At 40.9% G+C, this 10,995-nt stretch overlaps 1 protein-coding gene across 6 annotated transcripts in view; it reads right to left on the bottom strand.

The window, feature by feature from the left end:
• LOC102087891 (contactin-6) overlaps nucleotides 1-9,098 on the bottom strand; it is a 152,748-nt gene extending 143,650 nt beyond the window's left edge. For 3 of the 6 annotated variants that reach the window (XM_065075328.1, XM_065075327.1, XM_065075330.1), the window contains exon 1: nucleotides 8,582-9,095. The gene's annotated coding sequence lies outside the window, so the exon portion shown is untranslated. Of the gene's footprint in view, nucleotides 1-8,581 lie in introns of all 6 variants that reach the window. The other 3 variants (XM_065075331.1, XM_065075326.1, XM_005508788.3) reach the window with 3 other exon arrangements.
• Between the last annotated feature and the right edge of the window lie 1,897 nt (nucleotides 9,099-10,995).

Below are 10,995 nucleotides of genomic sequence, written 5' to 3' on the forward strand. Positions count from 1 at the left end.
AAAATCGTGATATGGTTAGTCATTTATATTTTACCTGAATCAGTGAGGGAGGTACTTTTTGTCAGTTCTTACACTTCGTATGTAACTTTTATTCTACCATTTTTTGACAGAAATGTGATTTGGGGTATCTCTTGCCTTTGTCTTCCAAGTCAATCCTCTGAATTCCTAACCCAAAGTTTAATATCATCCATTATTCAACACCTTCAACAAGACCAACTTTAAAACTAGTAAGCTCTCAGTAAAGCTCTGCAATTAATGCTGAAATACCTTGAGTACAGAATAATAACCAAATAGCACTCCCCGTAGCCTTGCTCAGAGCATCTCAGAATACCAGTAGCCTTCCCTGAAGTCTCTAGTTATCAAATATTCTTTAAGATTTAGTGGGTATTTTGCATTAAAATGCAAAATATTTTTCCTGCAAATTTAACAGTGGACTCTGCATCAGCTCGCAGTGCATCCATTTTATGCCAGATTGAAATGATCAAAATGTACCCCATTGCTTCTCATGGCATTAATGAGCTCTGCCCAGTGATTTTTGTCCTGCCATTTTTATCACTCTTTCTCATATAAATTATTCAGTATTTTCTGTAGGTGCTGCTGCCCTGTAGCACCCAGCCTGGCCCAGCAGGAGGGTGATTGGGAGCACCCACCGCGGTGCACCCAGCACCAACCACAGCCCCAACCCCGACCCTGCTCACCCCCAGTATGGAAGGGGCTTTAAAGCACTGGAGTTTTCCTTCTCCTTGAGGTATTCAGCTATAGCCAGCCTTTGGACAAAGCTTTGCTTGGACGCCTTTACAGTCTTCATAGCTGCAGTAGTATATGTTTTATTTGAAAACGTTACATTTACTACAATATAAAGAGGACATAATTGTTTATCTGTGTTCACCACTTTTCTTCCTTCTCGACCCTCTCTTTCCAGCTGCTTTCCCAATGACTTCCTAGGATTATCCAGTATATACCAGGCTCACTTATTCCTTCTTGCACTAAATACAGCACAGTTACATTTCTTCCCCCAAGCTCAGCGTCCTCAGAGGAGTATTTAGGTTAAGAGCAGTTTATTCCTGGCTGGAAGTGCAGGAACTGTGCGTGGGTTCATAAGCCAGGATTCTCCTTTGCTTCAGGCAGCTACTGAAAACCAAGGTGATGTCTGAGACAGAGATGAAAATGGAGAGATGCAGCAGTGGGGCATGAAGCATCCCTGCTGCTGTGGCAAGGACGATCCCCGCAGCACAAACTGGTGTTTGGGGCACAGCAGCAGCACAGGGGGTGAACAATCCTATTAACAGACAGAAACATATATGGAAAAGTGGCCAAATGGTGTAATAAACTTAGAGCCCTGTCTGCTCAGCTGTCCCCCAGCAAACGTGGAAAGGAAGGTGACAGCCGAGGCTGCCAGAGCCAGGAGCCTTCACTGAGCAGTGGAAAGCAAAGGTACGCTGAGGGTGTCCTGTGAGCTGTCACAGCTCTGTCATCGGCTCTGCAGGAGCCACACCTGAGTGAGGTGCATTTCTTGCCATACCACCATTTCTCACCATAACTCTGTTTCTCACCCTACCTCCACTTCTCATCATACCTTCAATTCTAACCATAACTCCAATTCTCACCATACCACACCTCCTGCCTGGAATGGGGGTGTCTTGTGAGAAATGTTTGCACAGGTTGACCATATTCTGGTCAGAGCTGCTTGGTACTTAAACAGTAATGATGACAAATACTTATAGTGCATTTAGTCCTACAAGAATTCTCTCCTTGAAGACTAGGTCTTTTTGTTTTCCTTCCTTTTTATGTAAGCTTTTTGTAAACTAATGTGTGAATAACTTTTCCTATTTGAGCTTTGCAGGAAATGAAGATTTTTCTTTAAAGTAGAAGAAGATCCCTCTGAGAAGTCTTTCCTCTGTGGCTATACCCACACCAAACAGATGTCTATGCAGCTGACTGGGAATTGCACAGTTATATAGTTAGTAAATACTGTTACTTAGTACAGATCTTTGGGTAGAAAAAGTGAGCCAGGACTGAAAATACAGCCCTAACTCATGGATACAGTGGAACAGACAGACCAGAGGGGGGCGAAACTAGACCTGCACCTCCAGTGGCTTCAGAGCAAGTAATACTGGAAAGGAGGGAGTTAAAAATATATATGGCTTTTAGCTTTGGATGATAGCTCCAGAAGGGACTGGGTCACCTCTGTGGAGAGGCTTCAGCAATATGTCATAGCTAATGATGTCAGTGCTGAGAAAAAGGTGGCAGTTTAAGTGAATGTAATAGGGGTAAAACCTCTAACCTGCTGTGCAGCCTAAGTGCTCTTGTTAAACCAGCAGACAAAAACAATTTCTGGGAGAGAAATTTCCTCAGTGCCCAGGTCCACTGGCAACTGCAGAGCTTCCGTGCTATTATCAACCTAAGAAAAAATCATTTTGGGCTGAGTGCCTGAATTAAGGAAATTAACAGAATGTCATCAGTTTGAGGAGAGCTTAAATGCCGCAGTACCAGGGACCAGCTATGATACTATGTGCAAAACAACGCCGTACACAGCAGGCACCACCCAGTGTCAAAGCATCAGAAATTGTTATAACAGTGGCTGCTGCCAGACATGCCAGAGAATTGCAACTGAGACACGAGGGACAATCTGCAACTGCACTGGAGATCAGCCTGGATGCACAACATGACTCTCCAAAGTCTGCATGTGCTTTCTGTGCAGAATAGTCCCATGGTGCAAATGAGATGCTTGGTTTTCTTTACTTGGCTCAAGGACAGACTCCTTGGAAGCTGTAAGACACTGGGAAAGGCAGGGACAGAGTGCAGGTCACTGCAGACAAGCCCAGATTGTGTCTATGAAGACAACTGAGAGTTTTCAGCTGAGGGTTGGAAAACTGAGTCTGTGCAGGATGATGAACAGTCCATGTGGTACAGGTGATAAAAGATCTACATTTTATCTGGATTCCTTTACAAATGGAGGAAGCACAATTTATAGTGAGGTTTGCTCTGGTCCTGCTAGTTTTGTAATTTCGTGGTAGGATTACAAGAAACTGCTCAAAGAGCTGAAGTTGTCGAACCTTTTATTCCCCATATTTCTCACTGGAGGTACTACATATATACTGTATATGCCAAACTCAGCATATGCACTACTTGAGGAGGAAAGTCTGGGAGAAACAGCTTCTCTATGTTAATGTTAACAGCCCAAACAGCTTCTCAATGTTAATCACAGGGATGTGAAGAAAAAAAGGTGCTGGTGGAATGTAGTTGTCTTCTCATACTTGTTGACAACCCAGCCTGGCATGTCATTTTTCCAGAACAGAGAACATTTTCCTCATTAATCTTCTAAAATCCTCTAAAATCTTCCTCTCCCTAAGTCTATTAACAGTGGAATTTGAGCATTGTGAAAAGAAGAATGCACACAGTCCATAGTGCAGCATGATCCCAAGAGCTCTGATGCTCAGTACTCAGCAAGATGCTGTTTCATCAAAGCCCAACCTCTTCAGAAGTACACCAGCTCTGACAAAATTTTTGTGGGAAGATTTCTGAAATATAAGGGAAAACTGCTCGACCAAGGTTTCAGAATAACCACGAGTTGAGGCGAAAGGTTACGAGCAATGATTAAATTTCTGCTCTACCTAAATACTGGTCTCTTTCACCCCTGGAGAGTGTCCTAATCCCAGACTGCTGGCTGCTGTGGGCAGACCTACCTCTGGTTTTGATCATTTTGACCCTGGAAAAAGCCCTCATTAGAAAGGTTCAGCCAAAACAGCAGTGGGAAATCTACCTGATCCAGAGGAACAAATTAGCCACTGATTTTTTTTCTTTTTGCATGTCAAAAGAGTGGAGATGTGAGATGATAGTCCTGACCCCCAGCCCACCAGCTCCTCTGAGACAGGCTACTTCAGCCCCTTTCACTCTGGAATGGGAATGGATAAAATTACACTGCTTTCCACAGTAGAGGATTCTTGTTTTCCAGCCAGCCTTCCTCCATGGCACAACTTCAATAAGAGACTCCTTGAAAGCATCACCATAGGTAGGTACTTGGGATCCTCATGCTTTGGTTACAGCCTCGAGAGAGCTTAATTTATTACCAAATACGAAACAGTTCTCATCTTTTTTTTTTCTGAGGAATCTTATGTATAAAATGGATCTTACTGGTAATCACATCAGGATGTCCTAAAGAAAAGTGAGCACTTAGTTCGGAAAAATAAGGTAGCATATTTTTTATTTACTTGAGAGGCCCCTGGTGGGAGCTGTGATCAGAGCCTGGAAAGGGTTATTGTGTGCCTGGGCAGCTGGGTCACTCGTGTTTGTATATGGCTAATAAAAGCAGTTATCTGGAAGCCAATTATATTAGTTCCCATATTATTATGTTGTGTAAAGAGTAAGGACATAACACTGTTTCTCTCATCTTTCTGCTGTTTTCTATTTCTTTTAACAAGAGCATTACAGCAGACACTGTCAAGAATTTTAATAAAACAAACTGCCTTTCTGACTGTCTTTATCCGTTTCTTCTTGTCTTTATAGGCTAGAAACATATTAGAGGGTTTAAGTGAGGGATATTACTCTTTTCTCCCACTCCCTCCTCCCCATGTCTGTCTCTCAGTTGCTTTCCCGAGCACTGTACACTGTGGAGTTTTTCCTCTTGCAGGAAACCCAAAAACACAAAGATGCCCTCAAATAAAGCCCCACAGAATACACATGGCTACCTGGATACTTAGTGGAGCTGTCAATCCCTGTCAGTCCTTCTGCCTGAGATCATGGCAGAGCCCGTTCCCAGACCCCTTTGAATGCTGCGGGACGGTGAGCACGAGCACTGGAGCCCAACTGCGGTAAGCAAGGTGGTACAGCTAGAGAACATCCTTAGAGTGGATAGAGCCACGCTTCACCACTGTCCTGAAAACAGGTTGACCAAATCACAGCATCATCACAAGGAGTAATAATATAGGAGGTTTGCAATACTGAGTCAACGAGGAGGAGAGAAAAAAAAGAGGATGCAAACCAGGAAATATGCCAATAACATGTAACCTGATTAAATGTTGCACAGCTGCTGCTGGCAATACAGAAGAGTCATCATCCGTCTCCTGTCCTCAAATAGGGCATGGAGACTGCTGTACTCATGAAAATCCAATCATCTACAAGTAGAAGAGTGATTCCTTTCTGTGTGTGTCAGTGATTCACTATTTTGCCCTTTTCCCCTCTTCAAATGACTCAAGGCAGGTCCTATCCCATTACCTTCTGGACCTTGCACACATGCAAACCTCTGTCTGGCTTTAGAGGTATTGTGAGCAAAAGCCTCTGCCTCTTGGTCAGGAAGGAGGAAAGTGTGGAGGGGGTCAGGGTGGAAGCTGCCTGCTTATTGTGGAGAGCTCAGACAAGAGCTCTCAGGTGTTTCCCCTATCGTGCTCACACTTTCTGAAGCCGAACAAACTGCCTGGGAATAAATCCTAGAAGACTTCAGTATTGAGCTATGCCAAAAAACTTACATGGGCAAGCGTCACTACACAGAGATGACAGTAACTACAGGTGAGAGTCTGGTGTAGGGACACTTTCACTTTAGGCTTGAGCAGAGGTGAACTACCTGAGTTAACTCAGCAGTGATGTCATGAAGCTAGTGAGATGTTAGTAAAACATTTCCTAGGGGGAAAAAATATCAAAAAAGCAGTTCTGTAAGGCAAATTGCTAAAAATTGAGTGAGTTGTTAAGAGTCTTTAAGTATCTCTTTGACGGGACAATTAACTTTACAGTGCCTGAACAAGTGGGTGGAAACACCTTTTGTCTTCAAGAGTAAAAGGAAAAGGAAACGGTGATCAGCTGCACCTGATATGAGGCAGAGAGACATGGCTGGAAGTGCTGCAGCCTGGCTGGGAGCCCACCAGGAGCTTCTCAGGGGAGAGGAGATATAGCTGAGAGCAGAAAGGTATGGCAGAACTTGGGCTTTTCCTCTCCACTTCAGTCGGGAGATCCTAGAACCTTTGAAACTGATGTGTGCTAAGTCCTCATGTTTATTTTTGTGTAAAAGCATTTTGCTAGTGCTTTATGCTGACCTGGTCTGTTCAGCAGCCTCCTAGTATTAAGGAAAGGTCTTCCATATCTCTGGTGCTTTGTCTCACACTAGTTGTGTGTGGTTATTTTCTCAGCAAGGTGGAGAACTGTTAAGTACAATGTCCTGATTTGTTTTGCTAGGGATTATTTTTATTTTTCATGATTAAGCTACTCAAAGATACTTGATTGTCTTTTTAGTGTTGTGGTGTTTTTTCTTGCATGCTCTCCACTTGCAGAAAGACTTTGTGAAGTAAGAGGTTTGTGGAAGTCTGCTAGTTCAGGAATGGAAGTATGGTAATTTAATAATCTAAATACTGGTGTGTTCCTATAAAGTAGGTTTTTTAGTGTCTTAGAGATAACTGCCAGCACAGGTAGTTGTAAGACTGCCTGGAGTTCTTTGTGTCTTCACTTTCTGAGAAGAGATTGCCTCTTACCTAAGACCAGGCTGTATATTTGCCCATGTATGTAGTTATAATAAAATTTGAGTGCAGCCTTTGGTAAGAAGGACTAAAGGGCTTCTTGAGCCAGAGTTCTTGATGTTGATCCTCTGTAAGAGCGTTCCCTGTCTGCTCTGCAGCAGCAGGTCAGAAGGGCTTGGATGGACCCAGGGACAGGGTGGAGGCTGCAGGCAAACGGGGCACAACCGAGATGGATTTTGTTCCTGGTTTCCCTGAGTAAGCCCTGCACCTGGAAGGTGAGCAGCATCTTGCTGACCTCTGAGCAGGGGTTAGCAACCTGTGGGAATCCTCTGGAATAAACTTAGTCACAATTTTAAACAAAAGGAATATTGTCTTGTAGTAACAGGCAGCTAATATAGTTTCTGGGGGAAAAGAAAAATTAGAATGCCATTTTGAAAAGCGGATATATTTTCATATACTCACAAGACGGAGATAAACATCCTTCTAATGAAAATTTTCTGTTCAAATACAAATAGTGCTTCATGCCCACATAATGCAAACACACAACTTTGTGTTTCAGATCCCCTCTGGGATGCTGGCACCTTGTTCTGGGGTGGAAATATTTGCTTCAGCTGCAAGAAATTAATTTTAGGGTAGTTTACTATGCACCACAAACCTTTTTAGTACTGATCACAAAGCTGGAAGAAAAGGAAAAGAGACATGTCTACTATTTGATTTAAAGCACTTAAGTTGTTACATATTATTTATAATTTTAGCCTCAGCATGGAAAGTAACACTTCTAATACATGGTGATCAGTACCTCACCAGCATTTGAAAACCATAGCTGCATACATTAGTATGTTTTACTTTTCTTTTTTACATGATAAAATGTGATATGTGGTAGTTGCTAACTTCATATAGGTACTGATTTGGGACTTTTTAGTGTCATAAAACCCCTGAAGCAGAGACTCATGGAACGTGAAACACTGACATAGTGCCTCTGGAGCGCCAAAGCTGGCTGATGAAGATGGGTTATTTGTGGTGATGTGGTGCCTGGAATTACAAACACTGCCGGGTTTAGCTGCACACACACAAAAACTCTCCAAACTTGCAAAACTTTCCAAATGCTGGGTATGGAAGGAGTAGTCTGACAATTCCGCCCTGTTTGTGTGGTGAAAATAAAAGGATGGGAGGAGGAAATGCTACTTTAGGGAAGTAAATAGTTTGATTTTTAACATGTAATATTTATCTGAAAATGATTGCAGTGTTGACAAAATAACTGGTATTTAAACAGGCGGCAGAGTGTTTGCATGTTGTTTAATCATTCACCTATATAAGTGCTGTAGGAAATTCACCCTGAGTGTGCAAAGCTGTTGGAGGAGACCCTTTACACATGCAACAACTGTCCAAATCAAAGTATTCACCCAAAAAGCACTATGGGAACATATAACTTAACATAAAGCACTAGTCAGCAGTTGCTTGCTTCTGTAACCACAGACTTCCAAAACTTTTAATGAAGTATTACATTTCCTTTAAACTGTGTCATACAGAGTAAATAAGTTACAACATCAAAACTAAAACTCTTGTAAATCTTTCATGCAAAAACCAAAGTTCAATATATGTTGCAATCTACATTTATATTTTTTAATTGTTAAAATGAGCAACAGGGAAAACTTTCTTTTTAGGACTTAAATTTTCCCGAAGATTTATGTTTATTGCTTTTACACCTTCAGCTGGTAGAAATTAGATTAGGCTTTTATTGCCCACTTCATCTTTTAATATACTGTACAAAGTCATATGGAAGCGCCAAAATTAGCAGTGTCATCCTCTGTGTTGTCCGTTTTACTGCAGCACAGAGCTGTGATATACTCAAATAATATACCTGTGGTATCTGTTACTAGCACAGTCTCCTGTTCTGTTTGACTCAGACCTCATGTGAATACAAATTCATTATATACATTTTTCTCTTCCAAGAATGTATACATTTGGAGCATCAGCCATCTACAGACACATAGCACAAATAAAGCAGTGAATTTTCTTCATTCTCTACTCCTTATGATAATGAAAATTACTAAGGAAAAAAAAAAAAAAAAGACACAGAAAATGCAGTTCCCCCAGCATTATTCACATTGCAGTAGACGGCACAATTCTGTACTTACAGATCTTAACAGTGAAATGTCTCAGGATCTTTACAATTTTCTGCAGAACTGTTTCAAGCTCTCAGCAAGCCACAGTGTTCATCGAGGCAGAACAGAGCCGTATGGAAGGTCTATGCAGCTGGGAGATAATGGAACTATTTTCCCAGCTGGGACTACAAGCCTTTTATCCACTGAGCATTGCGTGTCTCTTCACTGGTATTAACCGTGAAATACACTGCTTTCCCGTTGTACTCGTGCTAGGACCCACACAATTAGTGCTTGAATCAGACAAACAGCTATCACAGTTTCTGCGTATTCCTGTCTGGAAATCTTGAACGTGTGAAAATTAGCTCTGCGTTGCTCATCCTTCAAGCAAGCTGAGAGAGTGAAAGTGCAGCTGTCATACTAGTAGCATAAAAGATTAAATGTGCTCTTGCTGTTCTTTTCGTACAAATATGAGCTCCTGTCAGGTAATCAGAAACCTCTCTTCTTGAAAAACGGGTCAGTACTCGGTATTAGGTTTAGAGCAGGAAAGGCAATAATTTTGTTTAGTCCTGGGTCCCACAATCACTTCCTGAGCTCTGTAAGATTAAGCTCATAGGATGTGAGTTGACACTCAGATTATATCCCAGCACTGACTGTCCTTTTGAAACATATAACTACCCCTCCATAATATATATATATATATATATATATATATATATATTTAAAAAAAAAAAATAATAATAAAAATAAAGGGGGAAGGAAGTTTGCTTGCCTAACATAGTACAGACATAAATCCTGATTACACATAAACTTCAGACCTCAGATCTCTGTTTTTCCTCTTGGGACTACTTCAACAGAGATCAAATGCAAAGCTTGCACAGGGGAATGCCTTTCCATTAGTAAGCAAAAGTTTTTTGTATTCACAGGAGATAAAAGTAGAAACAGCAGTTTTCAAAATGTTTCTGCCAAGTGAAGTGCAATTGTATCATAAGCATTTCTTCACAAGATTTTAATGTAATCTCAGTGTAAATCCATTAGTTTGTAATGGGATTAATTGCATGCCTGTCTGAGCAATGGCAAGTAGAGAGGATGTGAAAGTCAGGTGGCAAAGACACACAGCGGCATGTGGATACCTTGAGTAGAACACAACAGTGAGTCAATCAACGAAAGAGATGGAATGTGCAGGAGTATGGGAAGGCATGGGATGTTCACAGAAGTGCTTCCTATGGAAGCCCATGGGGCTGATAGGGTGACAGCTCTGCTCCCATTTCAGAGCTTTCCTAGCCACCCTTCTGATTAACATAAACAATTTTACATTTCCATCGTGTGAGCATCTCAAATGAGCTTTACCGGCGATTAATTAAGCCTTGCAGCACCTTCTAAAGTAGATAGGCATTATAATTAGCAGTTCCATTTTTAATTAGGAATAAAATTTGAAACTGAATTTTAGGTGTTTCCTCATTTAATTTTTTTTTTTTTTTAACTAATGCCAGTGCTTTTTCTAAGTTGCAACAAGAATAAATAGACAAAGAGCTGCTTTCAACAGATTAACCCAAGCTTCTCATTGCCAATTCTTAAGTTTATTAAAAAATTAATATTTTCTTTGTTGAAATAAATGATTTTGCTAATACATTGGTTATCTGACAAGATTGTCTGGGAAAATTATTTCTTTGTCCCTGAGGAAATTAATGCTGTTAAAACTTCCCCATTTCCAACAGGGAATGCAAACAAACATTTTAGAAATGCCCCTTCTAAAGGTAGATTATTTTTGAGATCTAATATTTTCAGACATTTAAGTGTTACAGTCTTTCCTGAATTAATTCTGAACTTCTGAACCTCTGGATTGTCTTTATTAAAACTTGTGAAGTTTTGATTTAGATTTTCAGAACTATCCTATAGTAAAGATTAGACCTACATCTTTTAGAAATGACATAGAAAGTGATGATAAAATGTAATATCAAAACATTCTGTTCCTAAAAGTCAAGACAGAACATTTAAATGTTACCAAAATGTCATGGGTTTGCCCAATTTTCCTTCAAAACAAAATTTCACTGATGGGGCGTTTCCTTGTCGAATGTTTTGCTTTTGAAGAATTACCATATTCTGGCAGAAAAACCTGTCTCAGGTGTTTGTTAATCCGTAGTGCCTTTTTTTTTTTTTTTTTTAAAGGAAAACAATCTACTTTACATGTAACCTTATGGAAAATCACCTCTGTGTTATAAAGCAATCTGGGGTGAGAGTCAAGCAACCTGAGCATCCTCTGGTGGGGCTCCGGTCACCTCAAAATTTGGCCTTGGCTGACTAAGTGGAAGAAGTTTCCATAGCTCAGAATGAACTGCATAAAGTCCTTGTGTACCTTTGATGACACTATTATAGGCTAAAATAACTCAGTGATAGGATCTGGTCTATAAAGTAGATGGCAGAATCTGGAGCATAAGCTGAAAGACAGA

Source organism: Columba livia, chromosome 10 (assembly GCF_036013475.1).
Source record: "Columba livia isolate bColLiv1 breed racing homer chromosome 10, bColLiv1.pat.W.v2, whole genome shotgun sequence".
Lineage (NCBI taxonomy): Eukaryota > Metazoa > Chordata > Aves > Columbiformes > Columbidae > Columba > Columba livia.